The sequence below is a fragment of the Colobus angolensis genome, unplaced genomic scaffold (genome assembly GCF_000951035.1).
Source record: "Colobus angolensis palliatus isolate OR3802 unplaced genomic scaffold, Cang.pa_1.0 Scaffold34, whole genome shotgun sequence".
Classification (NCBI taxonomy): domain Eukaryota; kingdom Metazoa; phylum Chordata; class Mammalia; order Primates; family Cercopithecidae; genus Colobus; species Colobus angolensis.
In genome coordinates, this window is record NW_012116710.1 from 125,122 (window position 1) to 151,217 (window position 26,096).

The following is a 26,096-nucleotide window of genomic DNA, read 5'->3' on the forward strand; positions in this document are numbered from 1 at the left end:
AAGAAAGAAAGAAAGAAAGAAAGAAAGAAAGAAAGAAAGAAAGAAAGAAAGAAAGAAAGAAAGAAAGAAAGAAAGAAAGAAAGAAAGCTGGAATGACTTCCACTACACTGTAAATTAATGAGGGCAGGATGCGTGTCTTCCTGTTCATCAGTATAAATCCACTGCTTGGCATATAGTAGCTACTCAATAAATATTTGCTAAAATAAATGTTGACTGACTGGAATAAAGTAGGTGAAGACAGAGCTTCCCAGGAAACCAGGCCACAAAGCAGAAATCTGCAGGGCCTGGGAAGAGTTACTGCCAGCCCAGATGGTGTCTTGGAGCCCATTGGAAAAGACTCCCATTTTCCCCTGCTGATGTAGCTCCATGCCCGGGCAAATTGCTTGGAGAGAAGAACTTCAACTGGATTTGGAGCCCCACTTCTCAACCTGGTGCCCTTGTGTAGGGGACAACCTACATAGCCATACAGGTGGCCCTCTCTGGGATCACTGCTGCTCCTGTGCACACTGGAGATACAAATAATGGAGTCTATTCCCTGTTGGGTTTCTGGGAGGATGCCCAGTTTGTCCAGAGAAAGACTGGTCTGAAGTAGAAACCAAAGGCCTATAAAAACCTTCCTCCAGTCAATAAATGCTTGTTGATTCATCATAGGCACCTGCAGTCCAAAACCTGCATCATCCGAAAAAAAAAAAAAAAAATCAACATTTGCCCCTGCCCACTTCCTCAACTCCCTCTATACTCCTAAGAGCAAGAAACTAGAAGAGCAAAGGGAAAACGGAAGGCATCCTCCTTTACACCAGAAGACTGCCCTTTTCATACGAAAGCAGCTCCCTGAGCTTCATGCCACAAACCCCAAGAGTGGTTTCATCCATGCTGTTTCTGGTGTGCAGGCATTTTCCCTTGCCTAGGCTACTGCAATAGCCCCCAGCTGGTTTCACTCTTCCCCTTGCCTAACAAGCTGTTCTCCACACTCTAGGAGGAGAGATCTTTCTAAACCAGAAAATTGGTCCCATGACCTCCCTGTTAAAATCTCCAACTGCACATAGAATAAAATACGAACTCTTAACAGGGCCCACAAGGCCCTCCATGACCATGACCTGGCCAACCTCTCCCACCTCTTCTTGTGACAGTCTCTGCCTTGTTCTCAGTTCATTTCTGATGCACATACTTTCTTGCCATTTCCTCCGCCCTTTCTCTTTTCCAATTCCCTAAGCTTGTTGTTCCCACCCCAGGGCCTTTGCACTTGCTGCTTCCCTGGCCTGAATTCTCTTTACCTGCTTTTCACATGACCGTTCAATGTCAGCTTACAGACGTTTCCTGATTTCTTATCAGGAACCATTCCCCTCCACTCAATCTCTATTTCATTGCTCTGTTTTATTTGTAATGGTTACCATTATCTGAATGGGTCCTATTTGTTACTTAACCCTTTTATTGACAGTCTCCCTGTCTTCTATCACCCCTACCCACCTCCAACACACACACACACACACAAGAACATAAGCTCATTTCCCACTGGATCACTGGTAACCGGAACACAACAGAAGCTTAATAAATATTTTCTGAAGGAATTACAATAATTATAATTGCAAGACCCTTAACAGTTTGCAAGGAATACTCATATTCATTGCCTTATTTAACAATAGAAACAGTCATATGGGGCAGGTAGCATAATCCTCATTTACAGATGAGGAAGCAGATATTCAGAAAGCCCAAGGAGCTTACCGAAGGTCACACAGTAAAAAAGAAGCTTGCTTTGCACAAACCCAGGCTTTCTGCCTCTGAGTCCAGGGTTCCTCCCTCAGTTTACTGTTAACATCCAATAGTGCTTCCCAGTCACTGAGCAAAAACTTTTAAACACCAGATGAGGAGCAAAGCAGTTACTTGCAGGACTAAGTTAAACTCCAAGACAAAATAAAATATGAAGCTATGAAACCATTTTAGAAATCATCGAAATAGACAATTATGTAAAATGAGCCCCTCTGAAATCCATGGATGGAGAAGCTGGAAGGCATACAGATGTCCTATCTCAGTTTTGATCTGTGCTTATGGCATCCTTTGATTCAGATGAAGGACCAGGAATTTGAGGGTAAGAGGAATAAAAAGAGAGATGAAAAAGGCTGTATCTCTATCCAAGAGTTGCAAAAAGAAACTATGACTAATAAGGAAAATTCATTGTAGGAAACTAACCACACACTACAGGAGGATCAAATTTCTCACCCTTCAGACCAGAAAGTTAAAGGCACAACAACCAAGCTGCATTTCAAACAATCTTCTGAGTCCTGGTTCAAAGAAAATGAGAGTCCAGTATTCCTAGGAGGATAAAGTGAGGTGGCCTGTGAGGAAGGAAAGCTAAGTGGTGGGGGCGGAAATTTACTTTTTACTCTACTTATAATACCTTTTATGTTTTGAATATGATACTGTATGTCTATTTTACATATTCAAAAAATGAACTGTATTTCAACAAACAATCAAAAGAAAGAGAATGAGAAGATCTAGGATGCAATTTCAGCAGGTCAGCTCTTCCCACTCCAGCATCCTTGTTAGATTTTACCTTTTTCCACCCAATCCCAAAGGTGAGCAGTCCTTACTTTCGGCCCACTGAAATCTATGCTGTTTGGCCTTCAAATCCTGGAGCCACAGAGTTGAAAATGACCACCTTTTCAAAGCTCTCACTTTATAGATAGGGCCCAGAGGCAGAAGAAGATTTTCTCAAGACTCCCTCGCTAGTTAGGAGGAAGCTTGGCATTTGAACACAGATGGCTGCCTCCCTCCCAGAGCTGTGGTCCTCCTGTGACCCAAGCTCCTCTCTGCTCAATGCTGATGCTTCATTTTAGGTATCAACTTCACTGGAAGCAGGGACACCCAGATTTTTGGCAAAGCATTATTCCTAGGTCTGTCTGTGAGGGTGCTTCTGGAAGAGATTGGCATGTGAATCAGCGGACCGAGTAAGGAAGATCACCAGTGTAGGGTGGCACTAGCCAGTCAGCTGAAGCCCTGAATAGAACATAAAGGCAGAGGAAAGGCACATTGCTTTTCTCTCTTTCCTGGAGCTGGGACATCCTTCTTCTCCTGCCCTTAGACATCAGAACTCCAGGTCCCCCAGCCTTTGGACTCTAGGACTTGAACCAGCGGCCTCCCCTCAGTTTTCAGGCCTTTGGCCTCAGACTGAAAGCTGCACCATTGGCTTCTCTGGTTCTGAGACTTTCAGACTTAGATTGGCCAACGCTCCTGGATTCCCTGGATCTCTAGCTTGTAGATGGCCTAGTATGGGACTTCCCAACCTCCATTATCATGTGAGCCAATCCCCCTAATAAATCCCCTCAGATAGATAGACACACAGATGGATATGCATATACATACATACACATACACACATGTGTGTATATATACTTTCCAATTGGTTCTATCTGGAGGACCGTGACTAATACAAACACTCAGAGGGCCTGAGCACCAACTGTTAAAATGCACTCTGCAGATGTATCAGCCCACCAGGTCATTCTCTTATGCTTTCCCTCTTCTGTGCTTCATCTTCTTACTTCCACAGACCCTTCTAAAACACTCAGGCCCTGCCTCTCACCTGGAGGCAGGACCATCCCCTCAAGGGGAATACAAAAATATGGGCGTATGTTTAAGTCAATACAATGACTGGAGAGAGTACTACCAGCATTTAATGGGCAGGGGTCAAGGTACTAAGCATCTGCAATATAAGGGACAGTCCCCACAGTGAAGAACTGCCCCACCCGAAACACCCCATGGAGCAGCCCCATCCCGGTCATCTCCGTATCGCTTTTCTGAACCCTCTCCCACCTTCCTCCTACACTCCAGGCAGGCAAAGCCCAATGGCCACAGAGCAGATACCCTGAGAAATGCTAGCCGAATGCTCTCAGAAATAACTTCAACTCGATGGACTGTTGCAGTTATGCACTGTCACAAACGATTCTTACTTCAGCCCTACGCAGAGGACAGGTTCGATGTAATGGATGAGGAAAACTGAGGTACGGAGGGGCTAAGTCACTTTCGCGAGTCATGGCTACAAATTGACAAGACCACAGCACATGAGCTAAACCACAGATGCCACCCAAGTATCCATCCCCAGAGGAGTGGATGAACACGATGTGGCGTATGCTCATACAATGAGATATTATTCCGCCTTAAAAAGGAAGCGAATTCTGACACACGCCACAACACGGATGAACCCTGAAGCATTATGCTAACTAAAGTACACCAGACACAGAGGACAAATATTGTATGAGTCTGCTCACATGAGATGCCTAGAGGAGCCAAAATCACAGAGGCAGAAAGTAGACTGGTGATTGCCAGGGAATGGGGGAAGAACGGGGAGTTCCTCTTCACCGGGTGCAGTTCCAGTCCTACAAGATGAAAAGTGTTCTGGAGATGGATGGTGGTGACAGTTGCATAACATTATGAATGTACTTAACGTCACTGAACTATGCATTTAAAATGGTTAAGATAGTAAATTTTATGTGATGTGCTTTTCGACACAATAAAAAAAAAATTGACAAGGCTGGCACTCGTTAATCGAGTTCCTAAATCAAAATCCACTCTCCTTAAATTATACCCCAGCCCTAGGGTCTAAATGAAAACATTGCTACCTTTCCAATAAATTGGGCTGTGAGAAATTTAACTACTTTAACTACTAATAAAGTCACCTATGACCCAATCCTGTGCCACAGGGGCCTCATTGAGATGCCAGATTGCTTCTTCAAGACCCTCCAAGGGGGCATGTCGAGTTCTGATGGGCCTCACCTTGGACAAGGCTGTGGTTTTTAGACCAGCTTTCACAGCCTGGTAAAACTGCCTCCTCCCTGTAAAATGAAGGGGGTCTACAGAGGGTGGCCAACTTTTCAAAGGGTATTCGGGGCAGGGAGAAGAACTATCTCAATTGTTTAAGAAAGGATAATTTCTGACACATACATACACACACACCACACCACACACAGGAAGTGAAGACCACAATTTGAATAATAAAGAGCAGGTCTTGAATTATGTGCCATTAGGTTTACGAGAAAATATCTATATTGTCCTTATTTTTTTCAGGTTGCTCCAGCATCAAGACTGACAGTGATCCAGGGACCTTTAGGGCAGACAGCTTCATTGTGACAGAATAAGACTTGTGGCCTTTGGACCTCGGTGGGGCCACACATCACCCCTGCAGGCCCCAGACCCCCCAAGCCACCAAGAGTCACGGAGGCAGGGAGGGGACAGGAGGAGATCTTGCCCCCACTGGATCTGACTCTCCTGCCGTCGCCATCCCAAGCAGGGGTTGCACTACAGCTTCAGCTTTACAAACACAGGGAAAAAGCTAACACAACCTTTAAGCCCCATTAACAGGATCAAGGGATGTATTATTAGTCCTGCTAGCCTCCGAATCATTGAGAGTACTTCTGAAAGACAGTGCTTAGCTTGGGCTCCAGATTTTAAGAGACTCGTTAATAGTTTGGAAGGTTTATTAGCAGACTGCAGATCCAAAAACGGTCCTCCTCTATTTGGGAAGATATTGCAGGAAACAATGCTCTAGGAGAGACCACAGCTGGCCCAACCAGATTGGTCAAATCCACCCTAGAAACGAATTAGGGAGAAGAGATGGCAGCCAGATGGCTTTTTAAATGTTGATAAGCTGAAGTGTGGCCAGAAAAAGAGACCAGAGAGTGAGGGCATAAGTCACCTGAAGCATGATTGCAGAATCTAAGCATGAGTGCTTAGCAGAGAAAATAAATACACTGTTCATATACACCATGCCCAGCCCCAAGCCCAGGGCAGATCTGACAGTCTCCTGCTGACCCTGACACAGCCTCAGAATACTCCTCGACACAGCCCGCCAGCCGTCACTGCAATCCAGCACAGTTGGCACCTCAGGCTGAACTATTTCCCACCCCTGATTTAGAAGTACATGAAAGCTGTCTTTATTTTATTCCATTTTATTTAATTTTTTATGTTTCAACTTTACTTTTTATTATTTATTTTATTATTTTTATTTATTTATTTTTTGAGATGGAGTCTCACTCTGTTGCCCAGGCTGGAGTACAGTGTTGTAATCTCTGCTTGGCTCACTGCAACCTCAGCCTCCCGGGTTCAAGTGATCCTCCCACCTCAGCCTCCCTAGTAGCTGGGAATACAGGTGTGAACCACCACACCTGGCTAATTTTTGTATTTTTAGTAGAGATGGGGTTTCACCATGTTGGCAAGGCTGGTCTCAAACTCCTGACCCTCAGGTTATCCACCCACCTCAGCCTCCCAAAGTGTTGGGATTACAGGCGTGATCGAGCCTATTTTATCTTATTTTAATTTTATTTTTTTCAAATAGAGACAGGATCTCATTGTGTTCCCTAGGCAGTCTCGAATTCCTGGCCTCAAGTGGTCCTCCCACCTAGGCCTCCTAAAGTGCTGGGATCACAGCTGTGAACCATCATGCCTGCCCAAAAGCTGTCTTCAAATGATGAAAGTGTTACCATGAGGCAGCCAGCTTAGACTTAGTCTGTATTGTTCCAAAGGAGAGAGGCATCTTGCAGTTCCACTCAAGAAAGACCTTTCTAGCAAGCCTTTCCAACAAAGCAAATAGTCTGGTTTCTGAGGGGGGCAGCCCCTTACTACAGGAAGTTCCAATCAGAAGCCTCATGGTTGTCGAGGATTCCTGCATCAGGTGAGAGTTAGGACATATTCTGTGATTCTTCAGGTTCAGTGTAATCAGGTATGTACTAAGACATAACATGTGGCAGGAACAGGCACGCAGGTTATCACCCCTATTTACAGATGAGGGGGCTTGAGTAACTTCGCCCCATGAGGAAGCAGAAGATCAAGAACTCATATCTACAGAATGGAATACTATCCAGCCATTTAAAAAGAATGAAATCCTGGCTGGAGGCAGTGGCTCACGCCTGTAATCCCAACACTTTGGGAGGCTGAGGCAGGCTGATCACGAGGTCAGGAGATCAAGACCATCCTGGCTAACACAGTGAAACCCCATCTCTATTAAAAACACACAAAAAAATTAGCTGGGCATGGTGGTGGGTGCCTGTAGTCCCAGCTACTCTTGAGGTTGAGGCAGGAGAATAGTGTGAACCCAGGAGGGGGAGCTTGCAGTGAGCAGAGATGACGCTACTGCACTCCAGCCTGGGTGACAGAGTGAGACTCTGTCTCAAAAAAAAAAAAAAAAGAATGAAATCCTGCCATCTGCAGCAACATGGATGGAACTGGAGGTCATTATGTTAAGTGAAATAAGCCAGGCACAAAAAGATAAATATTACATGTTCTCTCTCATATGTGGGAGCTAAAAGTGTTGATCTCATGAAGGCAGAAGTTAGATTGATCATTACCAGAGGCCGGGAAGGGTAGGGTGGGGCGGGGAGGAAGAGACGTTGGTTAATGGGTACAAACATATATTTAGCTAGAAGGAATAAATTCTAGTGTTCAATAGCACAGTAAGGTGACTATGGTTCAAAACAAGATATTGGCTATTTCGTACTAGCTAGGAGAGAAGATTTCAAATGTTCCCAGCACAAAGAAATTATAAATGTTTGACGCGATAGGAATTCTAAATATCCTGATTTGATCACTCCATATTGTATGCATGTATCAGAATACCACAGGTACCCCATAAACATACAATTTTTATGCATCAATTAAAGCAATTTTTAAAAAGAATTCATATCCAGATCATTCAAAGTCCTGCATGTAGTCCACCTACCTCCAGGAGAGGCTGCAAACATCAAGATGAAGCCTCCTCTGCAGCTCCTGGGTCCTCAGATGGTGCCTCTGCTGCCTGCTCTTTCCTCCCTAAAGATGCTGCCCAGATTGTCATGCAATGGCCCAACAGCTGCTGCTCCAAAAGTTTCAGGCTCAGGGCTCAGCTCCCATGCTGCTGGACAGCAGGCATCTTGTTTGATCATCATATCCCCAAACAAGAGTACTCTCCACAAAGGGACACAGATGGGATCCTTGACATTGGGCTTAGTGTCTTTGTCCCAAAATCCCAGGCACTGTCATTCTTTTCGATCAAGGCATTTAAGGCATCTGTCCCAATGCAAATGCCACTAAAATTGGGTAGCACCTAAAGCCACATTGATCACTGGCTCCCTAGATGATTAGCTCGTCATTGGCCTTGAGGTCCCAAGCAAATGGGACACACACAGGAAAGTTTTAATGAGAGGACAGGGAAGAGGGTGGCTTGAGGAAAGGCAAAGCAACTCCATCCCCATTGCTAGTCCTGTTGCTGCCTTACAGCCCAGGGCAGATCCCACCTCCCATCCTCTCAGGTCCCACTTCTGTCCCACCCCGCTGGTGACAGCATCTGCCTTAGTCCCCAGTGCCTGAGTCTTATTCCTGAGTGTCCCAGCCCCTTGGCCAGGACATCCATCTGCCAGCCTGGACTTCCTCTTGCCTGTGTAGAGCTGAGGGTCTTTCCCCAGCACTGCCCCTTCCCCCCAGGAATAGCAGTTCCAGCTTCCAGCCCCTCCTGCTACAATTAAGAGACCACTGGGGACTGGGTCTTCGGCAAAGCTTCCTGCTTTCCCTCAACACATTTCCCACTGCTTTCTAAAGTTATCTCCGGCCAGGCACGCTCATGCTTGTCATTCCAGCACTTTGGGAGGCTGAGGCAGGAGTATCACTTGAGGCCAGGTATTTGAGACCAACCTGGGCAGCAGAGCAAGACCCTGTCTCTACAAAAACATTTTTAAAAGTTAGCCAGGCTTGGTGGTGGTGCACGCCTGTAGTCCCAGCTACTCAGGAGGCTGAGACAGGAGGAATGCTTGAACCTTGGGGTTCAAGGCTGTAGTGAGCTATGAGGGCACCAACATACTCCAGCCTGGGCAACAGAGCGAGACCCTATCTTTTAAAGAAAAATTTTAATATGAAAAAAATTTTTAAATAAAGTTATTTCCCTTCTCTTGGTAAAGAGCCTTCCAGTTTAATGCTCCCACCCAGGCTGCATTTACATTACAATTCTGGCTTTGTCCATGCTGATCTCCCAGTCAGAACTCTGCTTCCCACCCACCCTCAGAGAATGTCTCTGTGCTGCAGAAAGCCAGCCCTTCCTGACAAGGTCAGCCCACACTCCCTCTCCTGACTCCATCTTTTGGTGCTCAACATCTATACAGCCAAACTAGCGCCTTATTTATACTAGTATTTTCTCCACTGTCTAAGGAAACAACTTAGCACATGTGACATTGTCATTATTACTATGTATTGGTTTTATTTCCCAACTCATTTATAAATGTCAGGGGATCAAAGGATTCTTCTTAACTTTGTGCCTGCTCAGCGCCTGGCCAGGGCAGGACTGCAGTAGGCCTCTCTCCTTTGGAAATCGCCTGCCCCATCCACAGGAGTAGGGTCCGGCTGACCTAGATCTCTTTGTCAATCCCATCCCACTGGCCACAGTGACTGGTTCAGGAATGGCCTAGGCTGAGCCCTTCAGAGTTGGGGAGGAGGCATCACAGACAAATGAGAGAGAGAATATGAGTGAGCAAGACAGCCAACAGTCTTTCCATGTGTTTACCTCCACCTGAAACACACAGTTCGGAGCTATGGGCAACCACTGTGTACCTGTCATATAGTTCAAGTACTAGAAATGACTGACTTCCTGAGAAGGAAGGATGAAGCAGATGTGCAGTAAGAAGACAAAATGAGAGGAAGTGTACTACTGATTCCTGGAACAAACCAGGGCTCCCTGCACCCCCTTCCTGGTCCCAGGCCAGCCTGGCGCCAACTGCATTTCCCCACCTGGATTCCACAAAATACCCTGTATCTTTATAACAAAATCTGTGTATTTCTACCACCACCAGCTTCAGCTGATTTCTGTTGCTTACAATTCAAAGTTCTGATTAAAGCAAGGGAACATGTTAGGTATTCAGTAAACTCTTGTACGTTGCTGAATCTATTAATGATTTGTCACCACAGAGCTCAATTCAAATTGCACTTTGAATCTTCTTTTTAGCATCTTCTGTTAAGTGCTTTGAAACAAAGGCCTCTAACTGGATAAACTTGCCCATCAACCATATTTGTGCTTCATAACACAAATATCATGGTCACACTGATACCAACTTGTGCACAAACATCCACATGCACCTAGCATGCATATCACTGTGATTCTACATAGCAGACACACAGAGCATTTTGCTCCCTTCCCAGGAGCATTTTGCCCCTTCCCTTTCTTGTACTCCAAAAGAGAAGAGAACAATGAAAAATAAATCGATTTTATGGTCAACAGCCTGGGTGACATCTCTGTGACAGCACTTAGCAGTCACATACCCTGAGCAAGACATTCAGCCTCTGAGCCACACTCCGCAAGACATTGCCACCATGCCACCTGTGCTAGGGTCTGAGAGTACAGTCCTTGTGTGGGATTCACGGGACGCTTAAAGCACCATCTCCCAAAAAGATACACCACAGGATGCTTTTCCAGAACAGAGGTCAGCAAACTATAGCCCATGAGTCAAATCTGGCCCACAGCCTATGTTTGGAAATAAAGTGTTATTGGAACATAGCCACATCCACTTATTTCTCTATTGTCTGTGGATGTTTTTGCACTACAAAGGGATGGCTGATTGGTTACAACAAAGACCATATGGCCCACAAAGCCTAAAATATTTATTATTTGGTTTTTACAGGACATGTCAGTAGGTCTAGAAGATGCCTATAATTACACTGTAAAAAAAAAAAAAAAAGTACATAGGTTAATGAGTTCAGGAAATAATGAATTAAATAGATTTTTTTTCTACAGGACTTATCAGAGCCTTTAATACATAGAAGTGAGCTATGAATCTTTAAGAAGGGGATGCAGTAGAATGTTTTATACACTTATTTGAACACAGAGCCCTTTACTCAGCAGACATCTTGAGGGACTGGTGCTCCAAAGTCAGGAGGAGTTCCTCATCTGTAAATTAAAGATACTCAATCCAACTCCACCTGCATCACGGGGTTGCTAGGAAGATCAAATCCAGTGCAACATGAGTGTGCCGTGCAAGCCACAAGGCAAACAAGAATCATCCCTTCATTCCAGCCACTCATCAGATGTTCCAAAGGCATTTTCTCCCCATTTCCCACCAGCCGTTATGAGGACAGACACAAATAGCTTCAAGGCATCAACTGTTTCCAAGAACCTGCTGATTCTGAAGAACCATCCCAGCCTTCATAGAAAAGTGCATGACTGTAAGGTTAATGGGAAGGGTTGCTGTGAGATTCGATTTGTTTCCATTAAAGAACATCAATTAATCTTGCTTCTGGATGGAAGACAGGCACTTCTCCTCTCAAAGTTTTGATTAGCTCCCCACACTACACAGGAGTGGAATCGGCTCCAGATAGATCGTTTCCTTGTGCAACGCCATTTCACAAGCCACGGGGCTCTGAAGGAAAACAGGTGCCCCTGCAGAAAAGGCCTGACCCTCCTCTCCACCCACGCTTGCAACAGACACATGCATACACCACATCTGCAACCCTTCCACATGATACCTACAGCAACAGTCAGGTTTCGTCACCGAGTGCTACCCAAGCCAAGTTAATAGAACAACTCATTTAGACACAAGACTTGGCTGTTTCTGACTCAGACCTCTGGAAGCCCCCAGGGAAGGCTGAGCCGGTCAGGACCCCAAACTAGGTAGGAGCCATGACATTCATGTTGAAATGTCATGCCATTTACAAGTGGTGTGGACAAGGGGATAGAGGGAGGAAAGTGTGAAGGCAGATGGATGTGTGGGAACACCACACGCCCCTCCTCCACCCTGCACACTTAACCCTGTTCAGGTAGGTCAGAGGGTGCCTGCCCATCTTCTCCCCCATGCAGACTCCAGCATCTTCCAAAGGTCGAGGAATCATGGGGTACCCTGCCCCATGATTGGCGGGGTGGTATTCCCAAGAAATACCACCTTCCCAAAAGTGCCACAATTCACAAATACCTTCATATCTGTGGGAGAAAGGCCCCAAGAAAGGGCAAGTCCTTAAAAAGAGAGATAAGGGAAAAGTAAAAGGGAAACTCAAAGGATGACTCAATAAAAGAATACACTGAGGCAACCACAGTGAAAACATGAAACTGCCACCAGATGGCTGTACCATGGACGGCCAGACAAACCCCTATGTCTACACTAGAAATAACTCAGAACAGCAGGGCATCTCCTAAGTGAGAAGCCTGTGGAACCACACAGGGAGGGGCTGGCTGTGCAGAGAAGTGGTGTCGGAGGGTGTCCTATAGGTTGTGAAGGTCCAGGATGGACAATTTCAGCCCGAGAACCAAAAAGCAGAGAGACAGACTCAAACAGGGTGGAAGTCTAGCTAATTCTATTGCAGAGCAGGGCAACCAAGAGGTCTTCAGACAGGCCTCACTCCCGTCAACTCGTAGCAGCCAATAGATCAGAGCTAACAGTCGAAGATTCCTGCTTCTGGGGTAAGTGCCTACAGTTTCCACCACCAAGTCCCCAAACTTCATAAAAAGATTCAGTTGTCTGTCTCTCCCCAGCAGATGACAGAGATGTTCTGAGCCTGGAGTGAGGGACCTTTGGAGGGGACAGTGCTTCATGTGACACTGAGGGCTTCCAAGAAGAAACTGCCCAGCTCAGGACCAACCTGAAAGCAGCTCTGTTTCAACCACCTCCAGGAAATCCATCTGGTCTCTCTGCACCCAACACCGTCTTCTCAGGGCAAGGATGGTCAGCAGCTTCCAGGAGAGAGGAGACTACTGTCTGCAAATATCTAGCAGGCTTTGCTGAGGAAGAGGAAGCCACTGTCCTGCACAGCTCCAGAACAGGCCCACAGTGTGGAAGTTACCAAGATGAAGACTTGGGACATTATAAGGAAAACCACTGGGGGCCTTGGAGCCATGCAATAGAACAGCTGGGGGTGTTTACTGAGATGAAAGAATTGGAGGCTGACTGCATATGAGCCACAGGTACTTTTTAAAAGCAGCTATAAAAGCATTTATGCTCCCACTCCCTCTACCCCAACCCCATCCCCCCGTGGACTCCCAGCTGCCCACCCCTCTGCTAGGGGATGACCAAGCAGAGTCCACAATGGCACCTTAAGGGTCACAACAGTGCAGGGCCTTTAAAACAAGCCATGACACCAGAGATGGCAAACTCCAATACGTATTGGGGCCAGGCAGTTCGGGGGAACAGGTGATGTAGACCAGGTAGGGAGTTTGGGACCACGACCAAGGGAGCGCTCAAGTCCTGCCACAGAAGGGCAATCGGTGCTCATCCCCAGAACACGAGCCCAGCACTGCCAGACCTTCTGGCTTTTTCAAAAGGTGCTGGGAAGTCCACAGTTTATACAAGATCTCCTCATTTTTACAAGTTGGCATCTAGCTCACATTTTTAAAAGACACAGTACAGGCCAAATAAAACATACCTGAGGCTGAATCTGGCCCATGTGCCGTCAGTCTGCAAGCTCTGCATAAAAGTTCAGCTTTAAAAAAAATAACCAGTAATGTGCAGAGCAGATCCTGCCCCACACCCCCAACCCCCCATCTCTGAGAAATAAGGCAGGGGGTCAGGGGTGGGGTAGGGGCAGTGATATCTTTTGCCCACATTACTTGGTAAGAACTGGAAGTTTACATTTCCATTTTGAGCCTCTTCGGGGAGTCCTGCTTCCCTCTATCAGAAAGAGTTTTACTTTTGTTACGGAAATTATTTTCCTCTACTGGGCTGCAGAAAGCAGAGAACGTCAGGATTGGCAGAGACCTTCTAAGTCACCTAGAACAAATCTCCCTCTGATGCCTAAATCCCCACTCTGACAATCTCTTCCAGGGATTCATCACCCAGCCTCGAGCACCTCCAACGCCTGGGAGATCAAGGCTTAGGAGACTGCCTGCCTGTTCCTTCAAGACAGCTCTAATTGTTAGAAAGGTCTTCCAGACACTAGACTTCTATAAACGCAGCCCAGAATCAGATTAGGTTTTTTGGCAACTGCCTCACAGTGACTCATACCAAAACTCATTGTCAGCGAGAACCTTAAGTCTTTTTTACAAGTGCTGCTGCTAAGCACATCTCTCCCCAGTCTGTACTTGGCCAGCCTGGTTTTCAGACATAAGGGCAAGACTTTACACTTTTTCCTCATTAAATTTCAGCCCACCTGTATGGGGTGATGAGGTGGCCATCCATTCACAGCTACAAATCTGTTAATTTCTCAGATGCTTTTCAGAGGACCATGACCCCATCTCTGCCTCTCAAATTGTTGAAGCTGATGGCTCTGCATTTCATCGATAACACAGATGGCACCATGGGCCCCTGCCAGGAAATGCAGCCTGCTGTTCACCTTCTCCAAACCCCATCTGCAGGAAATGATATTTACGGAGGATTGGCTCAAGGTTGATCCGTTCCTCCAGATCAAAAAAAAGCTCACATGCCTGCAAGAGCCAAGCAGGCAACAGAAATGAGTGAAGTGGGCCAGGTGGGCACTGGCACAAGTCCGAGCCCCTGTCCCATTGGAAGGGAACAGCCCATTTTTGCCTCTGAGAACGAGGGCCCAGTGTTCCTAGATCTTCTCATTTTCTAAGAGCTGCCAGGAGTCTGGATTTTTACATGAACTCCCCTGATTTTTTTTAACTCTCTTGATTTTTAAATGTTGGAAATGATGAATTCATTTTTGTAAATGCTGCAAAGGCCAAATAAAACACGCTAGTGGGTCTAACTTTGCCTGCAAGCCATCCGTTCTGCCATGAATGTTCTAAATTTCACTCTTGGATTGAATCAACTCCTCAAAATCTGGGTAAGAGTAATAACAGAGAGCATTTAGAGTGTGGCCCACATTCCAGACATTGGGTAAGCATGGGTTATGTCATTTAATCCTTGCAAGAGTCCAATGTGGTGCCCATTTGGAAGAGGAAGAAACTGAGGCATGGAGAGGGGAGATGCCTTGCCCACGGTCAAGCAATTAGTAAGTGACAGTGTTGGGATTCAGTCCTAGATCTGTTTGGCTTCCCAGTCCAATGCAAAGTCCTTGGACCACACTGTTTGGGCAGAATTGCTTCTTGTGAATTGTGCTTTGGTGTTAAAATTATCCAACTACATTGTGGTGTTTTTAACTATTGAAAATGCATTACGGTGGCTATGATAGGAATGACTAAGGACACCATCTAACGCATCACTGGGTCTTCAGTGGCCTCTAGCACCTGAATGCCCCTCCCTCCATTTCTCTCAGGGGTTGGGGGACAATCAGAGACAAATACAGCAGCACTTCTTGTTGGGGGAGAACATCCTGCCCTTCAGTAGAACTTCAAACTCATCCTTAAGGAGATGACAAAGGTTTTATTGGAAGTAATGACAGGGAGTCTCCATGGTGAAGTTTGAAAGGATGATGGTAAGTTGGAGGTGGTTTTCCATCACAGACATTGGATGGCTTGTTACGCTGTCATGTAATTCTCATTGTACAACCAAATCTGATGATCACAGTTTGAGACAAAAAATAAAGCATAACTTCTTGGCCTAATCCAAAGGTGGCAAACTCAAACACATGTAGAAACCAGGCAGGTTAGGCCAATGACAGCAGCAGTGGGTGTAAGAAAAGGGGGTTGTGGAGACCCAAGAGCTTCTGGGACAGGGAGGGGTAGGGGCTCAAGAGCACATACCTTGTCTAAAAAAGGGAGCTGCCAGTCAGCTCTGGCTGATTGGTTACTACATAGGAATAGGTACCCAGTGCCACCAGATCATCCGATTTGGTTGTAAAGGGTCAGAAATGCGGATATTTAAATGAAGTTGCCCAATTTTGTTGTGCATCTCAACTAAATGCACCGCTGGCCAATGCTGGCAAATGCATAGACAGACCACTTCTTGACTGGTGCTCAGGGTTGGTCTAGAAAAAAAATAAGTTGAATTTTTCTCCTATTGAGTCCTAAACTGCTTCAAACATCCAGAGAAGAGGAGGGAAGCTAACGAGGCCTTCTTAAATCCTTGGGGGCTACACTAACCAACTCCTGGTTGCATGGCAGGCACTCTATGGAGGGGTGCTGGGGAGGCAGCCTGGACTTCCTTGATTTCTTCTGCAGTAGGAGACAGCTAACAGCCACACCCTGAGTTGCTCATAGGTTTGGCTGTTAAGTTCTTGGGGGCAACAGAAGAAAGATCAACAAGGTTGAAGAGGGAGGGTGATGTTGACACCTAGCAAGCTAAAGGTCAGCTCTACTTACTCCTCCCCAGATCAGCGTTATTATTAAGGGCATAGTAGTCCACCCACTGGAAGGAAAGGTAATATTATGGACTAGCTAGGTTCTAAGATACAGTGATGGACCAAACTTCCCAGATACTGTACTTCTAAGAAGCTCAAAGGTTCAGTCTGGGTGGGTCCAGACTTTTGACATTCTTCTTTCTGTGGCTGGATAGGCCTGGTCACATCGGGGAGAGAAGCAGGAGCAGTCATCTAGCTGGTCCCTATAGGAAAGGGGTTGGATACTCCAGCTCTCTCCCAAGGCTGACACACTCCAGATCAGCTTCCTCTACCCTGGAGCAATAGAGCTGAGATTCGGGTATGGGCCTGGACGGAGTCCTGCATGGCAACCTCCCTAGGTCAAAGGCATTCTCCACGTGGAAGACAGCTCACCAGAATTCTGCATTCAGCCACAGCTTTGAGATAAGATTTCATTTCCTAGCCAGCAGCCTCTGTCACACGTATCTCAATAGAATCTCTTGGGGAGGGGCCAAAAGCCACAGGACAAGGGACAGGATGGAGTCAGGGCCTGAGGTCTGGCATCCTAACCAAATACCAGTTGGTCCCTACCCCATTCATATTTCTATCTATTTATAGGAGAAATTCTTCTCAGGGCTCAAGATCTAAAAAAGTTTAGCTTCTTTCAATGAGTGGGTGGTTTTTCTCTTAAAGATACTATTAAACTTTGCATTTTTAGAGTCAATACCCCATCCCCTCCTGCTAAGCGCTCTGCTTCCTGGTTCTCTCTGCCACAGGATTCACTCTTTCTCTGAATGGTAACCTTGGTTTATTAGTATCTGCTATGTGTCTATTCTGGCCTGAATGCTTTGTTTACAGCAATGCCCAAGGTAAGTATTATTGTCCTTATTTCACAGAGGAAGAAGCTGAGCCTCAGAGAAGTTAAGCAACTTATTCACAACCAATAACTGGCAGCACTAGAATTTAAACCCAGACTCCAGAGCCTGCAGTGCAGCTCTTAACAGTTGTGATTTACTAATAACAATCGGTGACATTGACTGAGTGCCAGGCACTGTGCTAAGGGTTTTACACACATTATCTCATTTAACCTGCTCAATAACTGTTTGAGGTTGGATTATTATTATTACAAATGATGACAGTGAGGCTCAAGGAAATAGCTTCTCCTTGATAGCTATTCCAGAAGTTGTTTGAATGCCTCCTGTGTGGCAGACCCTAAGCACAAGAATTCGGGAATGAATAAAACAAGATGAAAACACTTGCCCAAAGTCACACGGCTAGAAAGTGGCAAATAGGTTGCCAACCCTGGTCAGTTTGATACTAACAAATGTGTTCCCAATTACTAAGCCTGCCTTCCTTGGTTTCCTGACATTCTCAAACTGGATGAGCAAGCTCACATCCTTATCCAAGTAATTAAAACACTGAACAGGAGACAGCCTTTTGGCATGCCACTGGAGACTTCACCTAGGGTGACAATGGTACCTCCATGCCAGAATCAACACATCTTCAAACAGTTATGAACACATCTAATGGTGCTATCTGGCTGGTCTGTGCTTGGGAACTGGTGTGGGAGAGGGAAAAAGAAAGTGTGGATTTGGGCAGGCGCAGTGGCTCATGCCTTTAATCACAGCACTTTGGACGGATAAGGCAGGAGGATCCCTTGTGCCTAGGAGTTTAAGACAGCCTGGGCAAAATAACAAGACCCTGTCTCTACAAATTTTTTTTTTTAAATTAGCCAGCCATGGTGGCATGCACCTATAGTCCCAGCTACACAGGAGTCTGAGGCAGGATTGCTTGAGCAGTTCAAGGCTGCAGTGAATTATGATGGCGCCACTGCATTCCAGCCTGAGTGAGACCCTATCTCAAAAAAAAAAGAAAAAAGAAAAGAAAAGAAAAAAGTGCAAATTTGTAGCAGGACATGAAAAGGGGCCAAAGCTGAGATCAGTCCCCTGTCTTCTAACTGCAGGTCTACCCCAGGGATCTGTTACTAGATTTGGCTTCAATTCTCCCCCTGCCCATTCAGATGATAATTATCGGGGTCTTGGAGGTACCACAGCCCCCCAAATTGAATCTCAGATAATCCTTCCAGTTTTGTCAAGCCACTGGAAGTTTTCCCACTTCCAGGGGAAATAGGGACTTTGTGGTTTATCCGCCAAGGTCTGGGGTGGAAGCCAAAAAGGGCTTTTGTCCAAGGAGCTAAGAGACGGCTTCTTCCACAGCTCTGACAAACAATAGTGTTACTGGTGATCCGGGGGTGCATTCCCGTTTCTTGGGAGACTTTTCTCCAGGAGTATCAGGATTTGCCTTCTCACAATCCCTTGTCATTCATCTTGCCCCCCTTGGAAACGGCTGTCACCCATTTGGCCGTAATGAGAACGGAGGGATGCGGTTCTGTCTCTTTAGAAAACTGGGCAATTAAATTTTCCTTAATGAAGTTCTTTATTTTCTCCTAGCAATATAATTTCTGTTGTGGATTTGGATAAATTTTTTTAATTCCTTTAAATAGAAATGGAAGATAATGTTTTCTGGAAGACTATCTTAATATTTTTATAGGCCTACACCGAACTGTGTGTGTATTTTTTTCTCCTTGATAGCTATTCCAGAAGTTGTTTGAATGCCTCCTGTGTGGCAGACCCTAAGCACAAGAATTCGGGAATGAATAAAACAAGGCTTCTGCATTCAATGAGCTCACAGAGAGACAGACACATAAACAACCCCACTGTAATAGCAGCATGTCCAGGGTAGGAGTGGGACAAAAAATAGAAATAATGAACATTTCTGCAGCACTCGAGAGTTTACTTTCTCACACACCACCTCATTTGATCCTCACAGTAACTACCCTTTAAGGTAGATAACGCCCTCATTTCACAGATGAGGAAGCCAAGATGCAGAATGAAGAATGCAGATGTGACTCGCTCAAAAGACAGATCAGAGATGGAAAGTCGGGTCTTATGAGTCTAAACCCCAGACTCTGGCCACAGCATCATGATGCCTCCTGACTGAAACTCGGTAAATTAAAAGGTTAAGCTGAACTTTTCCACTCCTCTCATCTTTCAAAGTTCTGAAAGAGTATGGAAAAACACTTTCCTCACTATGTGGGGGAATAATTCAGTAAAATATTACATTTCATTTCGGCAACCATCCTTACACTACATAATGAGCACCACAATAAGTTCAGTATAATTTAAATAGCTCTTGCAGGTGTCACTTTCTTTCCTTTACAGTTCAGCTGATGTCTGAGCATCCTCTCTAGCGGGAATTTTGCCAACAAAGTCCTTACTTATTGTCAACTTTGTGGAATTTTAAATCAGAAAAGGAACACACGCTCATTTTTTCCAGAAGCCAATCAAAATTGAACAGTATAAAGATTAAAAGGTCTTCTTTCCACTGTCCACTGACACTACCACCCTGTTCCATCCCTCGTCCCCAAGGGTAAACCTCATTACCAGTTGTCAAAAACCAAAGATGCTTTTCATACATATCTAAATATGTAAGGACACAGGGTTTTTATTTTTTAACTATAATACACACACACACACAGACATACCCATACACACACACACACACTTTGGGTGTTGTTTTTCCCACCTCACTCAGCAATAGTCTACTTAATTATTAAATGTTCTTTTGCCTTCAGAAAAAAAGATACACAGCCAAACTGGTGAGTTTACTATAGACCAGGGCCAAGAACGTTAAGTTGATGAAATCTGGGGCACTTGAAAAATGCAGATTCCTAGGGTCCACCCACGACACCCCAATAGAGATTCTGAGTCAATAGGTCTGGGATGGTTCCTAGAATTCAAGCTCCTTGAATTTGTTACAAGTTCCTCCAAGGTGATTCTGCTGCAGGTGGTCCAGGAACCACAGTGGGAGAAACACACACATAGCAGGCAAAGAAAGTGTCATGCTTGTCCACAACTTACTAGTATTTTCTTTTCCCAGCTACCCATGCTGGCAACTCCATGTCTCCTGATGTCTTTTAGTACTGCCCCACCTTACTCTCCTTCCCAACCAGGTGCACTTACCAATGGCTTCACCTGTTGGCTCAGAATCACTGTTCAGGACTCTGAATGCTGGTGCCCCACTTACTGGCTTAGCCAACATTTCCAGTGTTTAATTAATGCTACTGTGTGCCAAGCCCTGTGCTGGAAATTCTGACTTATGTTATTTCAATTAATTACACACACACACAGTGAAGTGTTATTATGTCCCTCTTTCACATGAGGAAACTGGAACTCAGAAAAGTTAATGACTTCTCATCCAAGGTCATTCAGCTGATTCACCGTGAGCCATGATTGAACCCAGGTCTGGGTGACTCCACCCAGGGCATCACAGCTGCCTCCTTCCACATTACATTCCACTTTCTTGTCTCATCTACCTCTGTGACTTTAGCTTAATTCTATCCAGTGAAGGTGGGTTTCAATCTTCTTCAGCTGATCCCTGGCTTTAATTTCACCTTAAAAGCACTTATCCCATGATGGTATTTACCATCCTGAATAGAGCTATTATAAAATCCCCTTTCTGGAACCACTTTTATCTTTTACACCTGGAGTTGTGTGTTTCTCCTAGAAGCACTGATCTTTCTGACCCCTTAAATATTTTGATGACTTCTGACCCTTCTCTAAATGGAAAAATGGTTCTATCTAGATCCTAAAGAGCTCAGGAAATAATGATGGTGAGGTAAGCTTAGCCAATACAATTCAGCTTTACAAATCAGTATCAGAAAATCACCCACAGCATTTTCAGCCCTTTAGATCCATTTGCTATAGATTCCCCCATGCACGCTGCACCACTCCTTCCATAACACTCAACACTTTTGTAACTACAAATTATCCTTTGTCTTCCCCACAGAATTATAAAGTCTATGCGGGCAGGAAACATAGTAGAAGTTCAATAAATATTTGTTAAACGAAATCTATGTGAACTGGCCCACCACATTCTCAGCATTTCTTTCACACAATTCCCAGTAACATAATTCTATGTTTCTGGCAGACAGCAGTAGAGCCTCTGCCATTTTTGGAGCAGAATTTCAATGGTGATATTATGCCAAGTACAAGATCCAGCAAGACAGAGATGCTCAGGGTGGGGCCTGAACCTGGAGGATCAGGCCAAGGATGGAGCCCTAGATTAGCTGAGGGTCACAGGATAAATAAATTCAAACAACCACAACCAGGCAAATGATCAAGGGTCCAGATGGTCAGAGCAAGAGGTCAAGGAGTAATCAACTGTAAGATGTTAGAAGCCAGAGAATGACTGTTGTTCTGCCTCAGTTTCCCCAAGGTAATAGATCTTTAAGAGATCCAAAACATCCTGTCTGGAGAGGCCACTGATCAAAGTAAAGACATTGTGACTGCCAACTCTGCTTGGAAGTGTCCTACCGAGACGCTGAGTTGGAGAACAGCCATGTTGCTTGGCCAGTTCACATTCTTTAGTACAAATTAAATCATAGACATGACATCCATTCTTTCGCGTCCCTGAAGGTGGCTGAGATGTTTCCTTGGTAAGAGTCTTCTCATATCATTTCCCTGGCCCTCTTAAGGCACTATAAGCCATAGAGCGTCCCCTAAGGAACTGTCTCATCCTGCCAAACTTGAACCTCTCAGTGAGAACTCTACCCGCCTACAGAAATCCAGGCCTTTCTATTTGACAAATGGCTGGAAAACTTACTGATCTACATTAACTGTATTTTGAAAATGCTCTCACCAGTAATCAGAAGCAAGGGGATGGCAGGCTACCTCTGCGAGGGGCAGACAAGCAATCCGGAATCCAAAAAGTATCACAAGGGTCAGGAAATCCAGCAGAGAGCAACAACGAGGAAAGGAAAGGTAGACCAGGGAACAGGTACCAGCAGGGAGGGTCTCCAGCTGCTGAGGATGAATCCTTTGCCCTAGACAAGCTTCTCCCTTTAGCACTTGTTGCCAAGGCAGTAACTGCTGCCTAGGACCAACAGGGAAGTGAGACTGTCAGGGATGGGAAGGGGGAAATTCTAGCTGAAAGTGGCTAGGCCAAATGTGGCAGTGGGGGAAGTTCTTGATGAGCGAGCTCAGTTCTCCCTAGTTTTACCCAAATCACAAAGACCTGAGACAGAAGTGGCCAACACAAGCCAGACGCCACAAAAGAGTGGTGTCCCCTCCCTAAAGGACCATCAAAATGGACGTGGGAGGTCACGCATATTGATGTTCTTACTTGACAAACTGTTTATTTTTAGGCCATACTCTGTCTATTTCAAGCCCTCAGCCTATAGACCTATGATTATTTTCCTATCAGCTTCATTTTTATAACTGCATTAAAGATCTATGATCCCCTGTTTATTATATACAGATATAAAACAAATTTGATTGATAGAGACGTGAAGTCTGGAAGGAAATACATTGAATGTTTATAGTGGTTATTTCAGGTAAGGGCTTCTAGATTCTTATATTTTCCTTAGAATAGTCAAATTCACACAAAGGGTAGCATGGTGGCTACCAGGGGTTGGGATGAGGAGGAACTGAGGAGCTACTGTTTAATAGGTACAGAGTTGCATTTCACAAGATGAAAAAAGTTATGAAGATGGGTGGTATTTAATGTGAATGCATTTAATACCACTGAGCCACACAATTAAAAATAGGAAAGATGGTAAATTTTGTGTTTGTGTATTTTACCACAACAAATAAATAAGACTTTCATCCATACCATCTTCAAGGTCAAAGACTTACAGGATCTGATGATCAGACAGGAACTTCAAGCTCTTCTCCTTTCCAGCCTCATCTCCCACCACCACTCCATTCCACCTACTCAGAATTTTAGCCACTTCAAACTCCTCACCATTTCTCAAGTATCCTGACCCCTTTGTGACCCCCATACCTTTGCACATGCTGTCTTCTCTTCAGGTAATGCGTTTCACCACCTGGAGAGCTTCTATTCATCCTTCAAGATCCTGCTCAAAAGATTCTTCTTCTATAAGAATTTCTCCAGCTCTCCCAGGTAAAGCTATAATTTCATTCTAAGTTTCCACAGTACCTGGTTCCACCACTGTCCCAGTACTTACTCCACTGTGTCATAATTTATTAACCTATTTCTATAACTGTCTGATACAGTTTGGATCTGTGTCCCCACCCAAATCTCATGTCAAATTGTAATCCCCAGTGTTGGAGGTGGGGCCTGGTGGGAGGTGACTGGATCACGGGGACGGATCCTTCATGAATGGTTTGGCACCATCCCTTTGGTGCTGTTCTCATGATGGTGAGTGAGTTCTTAGGAGATCTGGTTGTTTAAAAGTGTGTGGCACCTTCCCCCAACTCTTCTTCCTACTCCTGCCATATAAGATGTGCCTGCTTCCCCTTCACCTTCTGCCATGATTATAAGTTTCCTGAAGCCTCCCCAGAACCCGAGTAGATGCCAGCATCATGCTTCCTGTACAGCCTGCGGAACTGTGAGCCAATTAAACCTCTTTTCTTTATAAATTACCCAGTCTCAGGTATTTCTTTATAGCAGTGAAAGAAGGGATTAACACTGTTTTTTCATAAAACTATGTGTCTGAAACGGGGACACAAAAATTGGTGAAATATAGTTCCCATTCTTATCTTTGATAAGACTCATAAGTTTCCTAAAACTATGAAACTATTTTTGTGTCCCCATCTCAGACACATACTAGGAACTCGATTAATAGAATATATGCCAGATACCCTGCAGTATTCCTACAATCAGCCACCTATTCACTTCACTTCCTTCTAAGTCATCGTTGGGTGGCTCTGCATGGATACAACTATCCCATCTCTGGATTTTTTATCTTCCTGAATTACCTCTCAATCAGGATTTGGGGAAAGACTGGATCTGCTTCAGTATGTTCCCCAAAACATAATATCTATGTGTTCTTGTATGCAAAGTCCATCATAAGAACACCTATAATCATTCATTCATTCAACAGAAATTGACCATTGGCACCCCATCGCCCCCAGGGGACATTTGGCTGTCTGGAGACATTGATTGTCACCACTGAGAGTGGGGATGCTACTGGCATCTAGTAGGTACAGGTCAGGAATGCTGCTAAACATCCTACATTGTGTTCTAGGTACCAAAAAACACTAATGAACAAGAGAAACTAATGCTCTTATTGAGTTTCAGTCCTAGTGAAGAGAAGAAACAAAGAAAGCATGAAAAATATCATATAGCTTTTAGTGCTCTGCTAAGAATTCAGCTCAGCTGATCCACTAGAGAGTTGCTGTTTGGCTACTTAAGATGGGTCAGTGTGCAGGTGGCATGCAACCTCAAAGCAGAATACCAAGAAGGAGCCAGTCAAGTGGCAATCCAAGGCAAAAGCATTCCAGAAAGAGGGAAAATCTAAGTGCAAAGGCCCAAAGCAAGTACAAGCTTGGAGAAGTCCAGAAACCAGTACAGGCCAGCATGGCTGGATAGAATGACAAGGGGAGAGTGACCAGAGGAGGAAAAGAGGTGAACAAAGCAGGACGTTGTAAGTTCAGTTGAGGGGCTTGGATTCTAGTCTCATACAATGAAATGCTACTGGAGGGTTTTAAACAGGGAAGTGACATGGCCAGATTTAAACAATATACAGATTACTGCTGGCTGCTGTGGGGAGAGTAGACTATGGGACAAGAGAAGAAGCAGGGAGACCACTTAGAACTGTAGTTCTCAACTAGGGGTGATTTTGTCCCCAGGGGACATTTGGCTATGTCTGGAGACATTTTTTATTGTCACAACTAGGAGCGGGGATGCTACTGGCATCTAGCGGGTACAGGTCAGGAATGCTGCTAAACATCTACATTATACAGAACTGCAACTTCAATGACAAATGATCCAGCCCAAAATGTTGACTGTGGGTGAGAAGCTCTGAGTCAGGAGACCCTGAGAAACTTTGGGTTGCACTCGTCCCAGCAGGAGGTAATGGCAGGCTAGGCCAGGATGGAGGAGATGGAGAAGGAAGGAAATTCACAGTAGTTAATACTTTGAAATATTGAACATTTTTCTCCAAATTTTCTTGACCCCCTTGGCCCCTCCTCAGTCAGGGAGGGCATTCTGTGTTCATTGCTTCAGGGATAATACAGAAAAAGAGTCAATTATTGGCTTTTTTTCAAAAGTCCTTAGGGAAGAGAGAAAGAACGTGAGATTTATGGAAAACAGCTTTGAGAGGATGTCTGATGACAAAGCCAGGATATCACCCTTGTTCCCCACCCCACCACACGAGCACATGGGTAAAGATTTCCTAGACTAAAGTGGAGAGTAAAGCAGTAAAGAAAAGTGTATGTAGGTACAAGGATCTATAATATCTATAAGAAAAAAATCTGCACCCTGCCCAACTCATCCCAAACAAGCGCAGGGAGGGAGGTGACGAGGGAACCACCAAACAGATTCACAGAATCTAAGAGAGGAGAGAAGCCAGATCCCTTCCCCAGGCAGAGCCCTAGGGAGGCACCAGGGGAAAAGCAAGTGCTGAGTATGGCCAAGATAGGCCTGAGACAAATGTACAGGGTCCCTCATGGCCCAGCGTGGTGTGTGAGCAGCAGAATGGCCTCTGTTGCCTGCAAATTGCATGGAAGGAGCCAAGGAGAAGGGGACACATGAGGGAACAAAGAAGGATTGCTGACACAGACCAATCACCGAAGATTCAATAAGAAGGAGGATGTCACAGTAGCTGCCGAAGTAGATTGACGATAAACCACAACAGATGTCCCCACAAGGGTCTTGGTACTGCCTAAATCCCTCTGGATCTTGGGGCATAACCCTGGAGGAAAAGGAAGGGAAACCCCAAATTGACTTATACTTATTTCTGTCACCTCCAGCAGAATAAAGATGTGAGGCTGGGCACAGTGGCTCACACCTATAATCCCAGCATTTTGGGAGGCCAAGGTGGAAGGATCACTTGAGGTCAGGAGTTCTAAACCAGCCTGGCCAATATGGTGAAACCCCGTCTCTACTAAAAATACAAAAATTAGCTGGGCATAGTGGCTGGCACCTGTAATCCCAGCTACTTGGGA

General features: G+C 45.1%; 1 protein-coding gene and 1 long non-coding RNA gene across 2 annotated transcripts in view; one reads left to right on the plus strand and one right to left on the minus strand.

Annotated features, from left to right (window-relative positions):
- Positions 1–26,096, minus strand: part of LOC105519198 (SLIT-ROBO Rho GTPase-activating protein 3-like) — a gene marked incomplete at its 3' end in the record, with an annotated part of 146,402 nt that overhangs the window by 109,805 nt on the left and 10,501 nt on the right. The gene's annotated exons all lie outside the window — the stretch shown is intronic.
- On the plus strand, positions 4,215–7,187 carry LOC105519049. Its single transcript, XR_001002915.1, has 5 exons — positions 4,215–4,309; positions 4,695–4,809; positions 5,059–5,877; positions 6,513–6,661; positions 6,772–7,187. It is a non-coding gene; the product is annotated as an uncharacterized LOC105519049 (long non-coding RNA).